This window comes from Grampus griseus, assembly GCF_964374135.1.
Source record: "Grampus griseus genome assembly, chromosome: 5".
Taxonomy (NCBI): Eukaryota; Metazoa; Chordata; class Mammalia; order Artiodactyla; family Delphinidae; genus Grampus; species Grampus griseus.
Window position 1 is genome coordinate 89,651,741 of NC_138998.1, and position 8,877 is coordinate 89,660,617.

The window sequence follows — 8,877 nt, forward strand, 5'->3', positions numbered from 1 at the left end:
ATATAAAATAATTAAAACAGTGCTTTCATATAATAAGTATTCAATAAGTGGTAGAGTTTTCCTTTTCCTGTAGCTGATGAAACTCAGCCCAGAATTCCATTTTGCCAGCATCTTTTTGTATGCTGATTATTTCATTCAACATATTTGCTATTGATCTCACTATCCTTGGTTCATTCACAAATTTGATGCCTTCTTTACATTTTTCCAAGTCATTTTTAAAAGCATGGTCTAAGGCAGAACCTAGAGCACCTACCCCCAACAGGTAGACATTGATCATTAATCAGCACTCCCATGACCACAGTTATTGAACCTGTGATAGAGCCACCTAATTTCACCTAAATTTTAAAAATTTAGAGTTGGAAATTCCCTGGTGGTCTAGTGGTTAGGATTTGGCACTTTCACTGCCATGGCCCGGGGTTCAATCCCTGGCTGGGGAACTGAGATCCCTTGAGGCCCATAAAGAAAAAGAAAAAAAAAAATTAAACCTAAAGAAATTTATAAAGAATTATATAAAATAGCAATCATGTAGGAGCTTTATTATAATTTAACATATTATTATATTGCCTCAGATTTCTTTATAAGAAATAAAACGTTGAATATACAATTGAGGACCCATTCGCTGGTCCAGTTCCTCTCCAGTTCTCCCCAGAGGTGACCATTATTTTGTAATTTCACTCTCATCCTATCCATATTTTTTGTAGCCTGCTCATGAAGACATCTGATGTGGCTTTGTCAAAAGGCTTTATGAAATTTTCATTCACTAATGTTACCAGAGAGGAGTTCTTTGATGGGTGGGTTATACTAATTCTGGTTAATTAAAACAAAAAGAGGAAATTATGGAACGATATGAGAAGCCTCTTAGAAATAAAAGAAAAGCTGCAGAGCCAGATCTCAGAAAGCCCAGGGGCATTGTCAACTCCAGGGATTGAGATCACTTTTGGTGAGAATATCTTCATTATGATGAATTTGCTCAAACTCTTTTCCTTCCCTTCTTTGTGCCACTAAAAAGAGTGGAATGGAAGAGTCCACTTGCCCTTATCCAAGTTTTATGCTTACTCTTCGGCCAAAGTAGAAGAGGACACTTTGCTTGACCCTCCCACCAAGATTGCATGGTTACATGCTGTGGGGAGAAGGGGGCATTATTGGAGGCAGCGGGGAGATGAGTTAGTACAGAATTATTTAGATGGAGGCAATATGTTGCTAACATTCTGCTTCTTGGTGGACTCACAGGTGCTCATTTTATAACTTACATAGATGCTACATTATTCTTTTGTATGTATCAAATATATTTTGAAAATACTTTAAGAAAACAATAGAAAAAAGGATTGCATGCAAAGGCTATTAGCTTTCCAAAGTAACACTGGAGTACTACTAAGAGAAGAAGGCAAATAGATACTAGGCAGGTAAAAACAAGAGATCTGTAACACATCCAAAGGCCACAGTGCAACTGAGCTATCAGTTTATTAACCTTGTTACAAAAGAAAAATAGATTTAGGCTAGTCTTAGGAACTCCATGCTGGCTTCTAGCGATTACTTGGTCCTTTTTTTGAGTACACGCAGATCTTTCCTTCACTTGCTTATCTTAGTCAGATTTCATTTCGTTCCAAGGACCGTAAAGCCACTCAGATAAGCTGAAGAGAAAAGGGAACTTAACTGGACAAATATTGGGGTCTTTCACAGAACTCAAGTGCAGTAAGGACAATCAGGTATGGAAACAAAAAGCACATGGCCTCCTTCGCTGGCAATGCCACCAGGTGAGGGGCAAGGACTCCCCTATAATGGAGGGCTGCTCTTTTGGTGTTTGTAGGCAGAAATTGTCCTCTAAAGTGAGGACAGGGATGGGAGGATATAATGGGCATTTCACTACATAGCACTTTCTAGAATATTATCTAGGTTCGGTATCTCATTTACAACCGTATAATTTGCAGAATCCACCTTTCTTCCCCTAATCCCAAGAAATTTAACTAGAGTGTTTATGGCCTGATTTTATACTCACATATATTTAGAAATAAATTATTTCCTTGTATGTTTGTTTATTTATTTGTTATATCCCTTGACTCATTCCAGAAAGGATTTCCATTGGTGTTCAACAGTGCAAACTTAACTGCATATTTTCTCAAGACTCTCGGGTATTATTGAATAGAGCTCGGAAATCTGAATACATTTAGAGTGCCTAGGTGGTCTCTTAAATTTTTTTAAACTTATTTTTACTTCCTATTACGTTCTACAGCGATCTTCTCAAACTAGCTAAATAAAAGGGACATTTATTAGAATCACCACACAGGTAAAGTTACGGCGAGGAACAACCAACAGAAAGCTATAATTTAAACCCCAAACGAAGTGAGATTATCGGGGCTCAGAGATAGGCAATAGGCCAGGGACATTTTCTGAAGCTGCACTTGCAATGCGGGAAGTACAACTCATGAGAAAGGTTCCTTTAACCTGGAGTGGGATGGGACAGACAGGAGAGGCATACAATTGAGAAGTTAACTAAAACAGTGATGTTTTGAGGTAATGGGGCTAAAACTGAGGGGGAAAGGTTGTGTTAAATAATGGTTTTTATATGAATTCACTTCTAGACTCACCCTCACCATATGGAGTTATTGACAAAAACAAATCTATTGAGGATGGCTGACAAGAAAGGACAGCTTTAAAAGAACAGTGTGACAGTGCTTAAAAAGGAAGCATTAAATGTTACCTGAAATCAGACTGAAGTCTCTTTACAGTGGAAGAATCGACTCCAGGTCTTAGGAGGATTTAGCTATTTGCAAAGAGATGTTTTCCTTTTCCATCATTTGATACTTTTTCTTACAATACCATCTTCTTCATTCAAAAACCAAGATTTCTAGTCTGTTGGATTGCTAAAGTCCTCTTTCCAAATATCAGATCGACTGTTACAAGTCTGTTAAAGTGCTGACCTTTGGCCAGTGCTACTTGAGAGAAGGAAAAATGAAATGAGTAACTTTGCTTGTCACAATATAGAAGGAGAGAGGAAGGGAAGAAAGGCAAAAGGAAAGAAATAGGAAGGGAAGGAAGAAAGGTATATTCTAAGAGAAGTTATGCTGGGATGATTTCAGAATTCACCCACCCTTGGCTCTGACTTTACATTTAGATGTGACCTGAGTAGGAGCTGAAGAGGGGGAAGAAATAAATATAAAAGAAACCTTTCCCTAAGTAGATAATTCTGAATTAGAAGAAGAAAGGCTTTTCAGCAACATCTGGGTCCCCAGCATCAGACAGGGGGATAAGGGTCTCTCTGCCCTCTAAGTCCCCAACTGCTCCAGACATAACAAAGTCAATGGCTGCAGCCAGACGAGGCCTCCTTTGGCCATCCTGCCTTAGATGATTGGTATCTTCCTGCTATACCTTAGCTGCTCAGTAGAGTCCCATTGCTTCTCTCCAGTCTTACTTGTTCTGTTCACAAGAGAAAAGCAGGCAGCAGAAAGCTCTCACTTTTTCATCCCCCACCACTGTATCCAGTCTTCCCTTCCCAGTTTGGAGGCTGTATCTGCCTTCACCTACTGGAGTTGTCTCTAACATTCCAAAAGAGGAAGAGCCAGTGATCTGACAGGTATTGCAAAGTAATGAGTAGAGAGGAGCTGGTCCAAATTCCTGGTGATTGTCTGCAAAACCAGTGGCTTTTCAATCCTAAGTGAAGTAAAGTAGAAAGAGGCATCCACTAAAGTTCAAACTATTCTCCTGGTGAGGTTGGAGGAAACAACCAAGCTCTAGGAGCCACTAAGTTTCATGGGTCACGCGTCCATTAATTCATTCAACAGCACTTATTAAGTGTCTTCTTTGCGTCAGGTACTGTGGTTATTGTAAGAGATACCAAATAGATGTGGTCCCGTGCTAATGGAGCCTATGGTCTAGCAGCAGAGATGGATATAATACACAACATAATACAAAATGTTCCTTGGAATCACGGATGGAGCCAGAGCAAACCAGTTTACAATGCTGAAGGAATCTAAAAGTAAAGGAGCAAATGCAGGATCTGAGGGTGCTAAAACTTTAGCTGTTTTAAAGGGTAAAGAGGTTTTCCTTCGCTAAGGAAAAAGGCTGGATTATGAGATCTTTAGATTCTTAGATTGGCTTTGTATTCTACATAAAAGAAAATACTATTTTTGGGACATGTCCTTTTTATGATTTTTGTGGTCAGTATTCTTCTTTTAGAATTCTAGGGTTTGTGTGTACTAGTGAGTGGCTGGGAGAGATTATTTTGTTTGCTTCAGAAATTTCAGTAGGAGGCTAAATGTATTAGGAGTATTCAACAGCAACAAAACATTTTAAGTATTGGTGGTTATGAGAAGATATGTCAGGGCTTCCCTGGTGGCTCAGTGGTTAAGAATCCACCTGCCAACGCAGGGGACACGGGTTTGAGCCCTGGTCGGGGAAGATCCCACATGCCGCGGAGCAACTAAGCCTGTGCGCCGCAACTACTGAGCCTGCGCTCTAGAGCCCGTGCTCTGCAACAAAAGAAGCCACCGCAATGAGACGCACCACAACAAAGAGTAGCCCCTGCTTGCCGCAACTAGAGAAAGCCCGTGCACAGCAACAAAGACCCAATGCAGCCAAAAATAAATAAATAAAATAAATTTTTAAAAAAAGAAGATATGTCAGAAAATATGACGCATTGGAGGTTTCAGCTGGAAGCTACACTGAACAAAAAAAGTTTACCTGCTAGCAACAAGAATCACCATTTCCATAGTTAAAGCATGTCTAGCAAGAATGGCAAGCACTGGATAGTGATGTCGATTTTTATTTATATTTTGGAGAGGCATAATTACATTTTGATCTTATGTCATTTTTTATGAAATAGACCTGTTACTCTGCTGGAGTTGTGTATCTTTGGTAAGCTGTGCAATTAGTATTGACATTTGCTTTATCTGTGCATGTCCATAGGGTGTGTGTGAACGAAGACTCCAGTGGAGACAGAATTGCTTAGAGCTTTAGGAGCTGGTGCTTCTGGAGTCAGAAAGATCTGAATTCAAACATTGGCTCTGCTATTTACTAGTCACGTGACTTTGGATAAGCTTCTTTTTTTTTTTTTAAAGAAGATGTTGGGGGTAGGAGTTTATTAATTAATTTATTTATTTTTGCGGTGTTGGGTCTTCGTTTCTGTGTGAGGGCTTTCTCTAGTTGTGGCAAGCGGGGGCCACTCTTCATTGGGGTGCACGGGCCTCTCACTATCACGGCCTCTCTTGTTGCGGAGCACAGGCTCCAGACGCGCAGGCTCAGTAGTTGTGGCTCACGGGCCTATTTGCTCCGTGGCATGTGGGATCCTCCCAGGCCAGGGCTCGAACCCATGTCCCCTGCATTAGCAGGCAGATTCTCAACCACTGCGCCACCAGGGAAGACCTCTTTTTTCTTTTTTAAGGTGACGTTGGTTCATAACGTTACATAAATTTCATGTGTACAACATTATATTTATACTTCTGTATACACTACAGCACGCTCACCACCAAAATTTGGTTTCCATCCATCGGACAAACATCTTAAACCTGCTAAGCCTTAGTCCTCAGTTTCATAAACTCTAAGATGAAGATTATAATGGTCCCTACCTGTCAGGCTTATTGTGAGAATTAAACAAGATGCTGCATATAAAAACAGTCTCTGGCACTCAATAAATAGTAGCTCTTATTTTAAGTGTGGCTTGTCATGTAGAGTAATGTTTTGTGTCCAGTGATGTGGAGCCCTGGAAGATAAATAGAAATTTTATCTTCTGAGGTTGATAGTTAAAATGCTTGAGAGATTTGGGAAGGCCATTCTTGGAAGATTGCTAAAATTTAATATGGTGGCACAGAGATTACAATGGATGGAATGAACTAAATATTTCCTTCTGCTTCTTTATAAAATATAGTGATATTCACAGTTATTTGGTAACATTGGAGAATTTAAGAGTGTTTATACTCTTCTGATTTGACTTGTTTAGCTTTCCTCGCATCTGGAGGGATCTCAGTTCCCCGACCAGGAATCGAACCCGGGCCCTGGCCATGAAAGTGCCAAGTCCTAACCACTGGACCACCAGGGAATTCCCTTGTTTAGTTTTCTTAATATGTCTGTAGTCCTGTAGTCAACCATGAACTCATTTTTAGCTCCAAATCACCACTGCATCCGTAGTACTCTGCAGTCTTACGATAGCATCTTTCAAAATGTGGTTCATCAGAATCACCCGGGTGACTTGTTACAAATTCAGATTCCTGGCCCTGATGTGTGAAGAAGTCTCTGAATTTTAAATAAATATCCCAACCCAGCTTATTTTTATCAACACCTAAGCTGAAGAATGACTAGACCACATAAGTAATGATGCTTCACAAATCAGCTCTACTCCCCAAGCTCCATCAGGTTGTGTCTATTATTTAAATGGTAGCTTGTATGAAACCTTTACCCTAAAACCCTCACAGGACATGAAACTATTTGTTCTTTATGCCTGAACAACCATTCAAAATCACTTGATTATTTATTTTCTCTTCTAGTCTTCAGAAACAATTGTCTTTCCCTGCTTGTTGTGGTTACAGCTAAACTGTTACCTTATCCCTGTTACTGGAGAGAAGGGCTGGGGATGGAGCAAATGTGAATAAATGTGTGATTAGGATCCAGAGAGACACCCTCCCCTCCGCCGGTTTATGCAAACCTCTCCATGGTTGAACTGGTTAAAGCTGGCCTTTCTCTCCCCACTTTCCTCTGTCCATAAAGTCTCAGATATCCCTGGCATATATCCCCATGACATCCCCAACCTGTATATCCCTGACCCTTCCATCTTGATCACTACTTCAGATCCATGTTGATCACATCAGCCAGATACCTGTGATTACTGTCTGCTTCTGCTTCTAGAAATTCGTTAGCCATGAAGGTAGTAAAACTTATATTTCCGTGTCCCAATTTGTAAACAGGAGAAATATATATGTGTGAAAGTATCAACTCGAGTTGTGGGGTGAAGAGTAGAAAAGGAAAGATGCCTATGAAGTCAGGGAAGAAATCTCTACCTGTATATAGCCTAAGTGATTGCAGGCAAAGAAGCAGGTAAGCCTTGGAAGTGGGTCTGATGCTGGCTGCCCCAATATGTTGAATCTGTGAGTACTTAACTCACTAAGCCATTTTCTACTGCCCAGGCAACATGACAAGTTCCGATATTTGAGTTCCATGGTTTGGGGTATTGATTCATGAATGAACAATCCCAATTTACTTTTTTTCCCCCCCCAGTTTACTTTTGATTAAGAATATTTTTAGGAGATTTGTTGTATGGTAAATTTGGAAAGCAAAACCTGTTCAGCATGAATCTGCTAGTGTCCCACAAAAGAAACCTGTCCATTTAGCCAGTTTAATAGAATCAGGCCTGTATGCTGAGCTGGCTCCACCAGCACTCTGGTTCACAGGGGTGGCATTACATAGTCTGCTACAAAGCAGTGGGGACACACATGGGCTTTGCAGTCAGGTGTGAGTATTGAGCCCTGGCTCCACCCCTTACCAGTCGTATGAACCTGAACAAGTTATCTAGCCTCAGTTTCATCAACTGAAGGAACAGAATAATAGCTATGATAATAAGGTAATGGACATAAAGCTCTGGGTTGTCCCTGGCATGTCGTAGTGTTCAATAAGTGTTCTTTTCCTTTGTCTTCATATGATTCTATTGTCCCCATCTTTTCTTTGCATCTTGTCCAAGTCTTTTTCAAATATAACCGTGTAATATGTCAAGACGTGCCTTAATTCCCTATTCTTCATTTTCTCATTTTCGTTTTTTAATTCAACAAATATTTCCTGAGCACCTGTTATGTGCAAGGTACTATTCGAGGTAAACAATCAGAGAACTAAACAGAAATCCTTGCCATCAGGGAGCTTACATTCTAGTTGCGGGGAGAAATATAATAGCCAATAAACATAATAAATGAGTTAATTATGTTGTATACTAAGTGAGATGAGTGTTATGGAAAAAGAGAGATCAGGGGAATAGAGACTGGGTGTAGAGGTAGAGGTGTTCCAGTCTTAAATAAGATGATCAAGATAGGTCTCCCTGAGTTGTTTAAACACAGAGGGTGTAGGAACTGTGTGGTTTTTGTTGTTGTTTGGGGGCTTTTTTGGGGGGAAGTTGGCAGAGCTCACTATACTTGGGCAATTTTAGGCAAAAATGAGAGGCTGGAATGCCTAAAAGAAGTAGGATGTTATTCCCTAATTTCTCAAATGCAACAGGAAAGCAGCAGAAGACAGCTTAGTGATGCTTGTCCATTAGGTGGCAAGAACTGTTTTTCTGCTTATCTCTTTCTGATCTCACTCACCTCTAGTCTCTACTAAGGGCCATTGAATCTTCATCCCTCCCTCTCCTTGGTTTCACATCTCAGGACCTTGCAGAATGGTTAGTGACATCAATAAGAAATGAGAAATTAGGGCTTCTTATACTATATCTCTGTGTTTGATATAAAAGAAATCCTTTGCAACTCAGGGAAACACGTGATTTAGTTATAAACACATGATTGGACTTAACCTTAGACAATTTTTATTAGAACAAAGCAGATAATTTTTTTCTAAAGCCTGGTAAAGTAGAAAGAGCACTGCAGTGGGAATCAGAGACCAGTGTCTGCCCCAGTCCTGCCACCAGCTACCATTTAACAGTCTACGTCCAAGACAGTCTCACCTGTGAGTTGTGGGTAGAGGGAGGTGTCCCTTCCACCTCTCTAGTTACACGAGTCTTTGAAAAACTCCAAGAAAATTTTTCTCCTAGAAACTAAAGCAGGTATAATGTGTGGGCTTAAAAACTCTTGACATCTGCTTTATTGAAAACTGCAATTAAGGTGATTTGTCCATTTCTGGATGGGAACAAAAGCAGGGTGGTAATCTTCCACATATTATTTGTGCCTCTTTACCTTTCATGAGATAAATGAA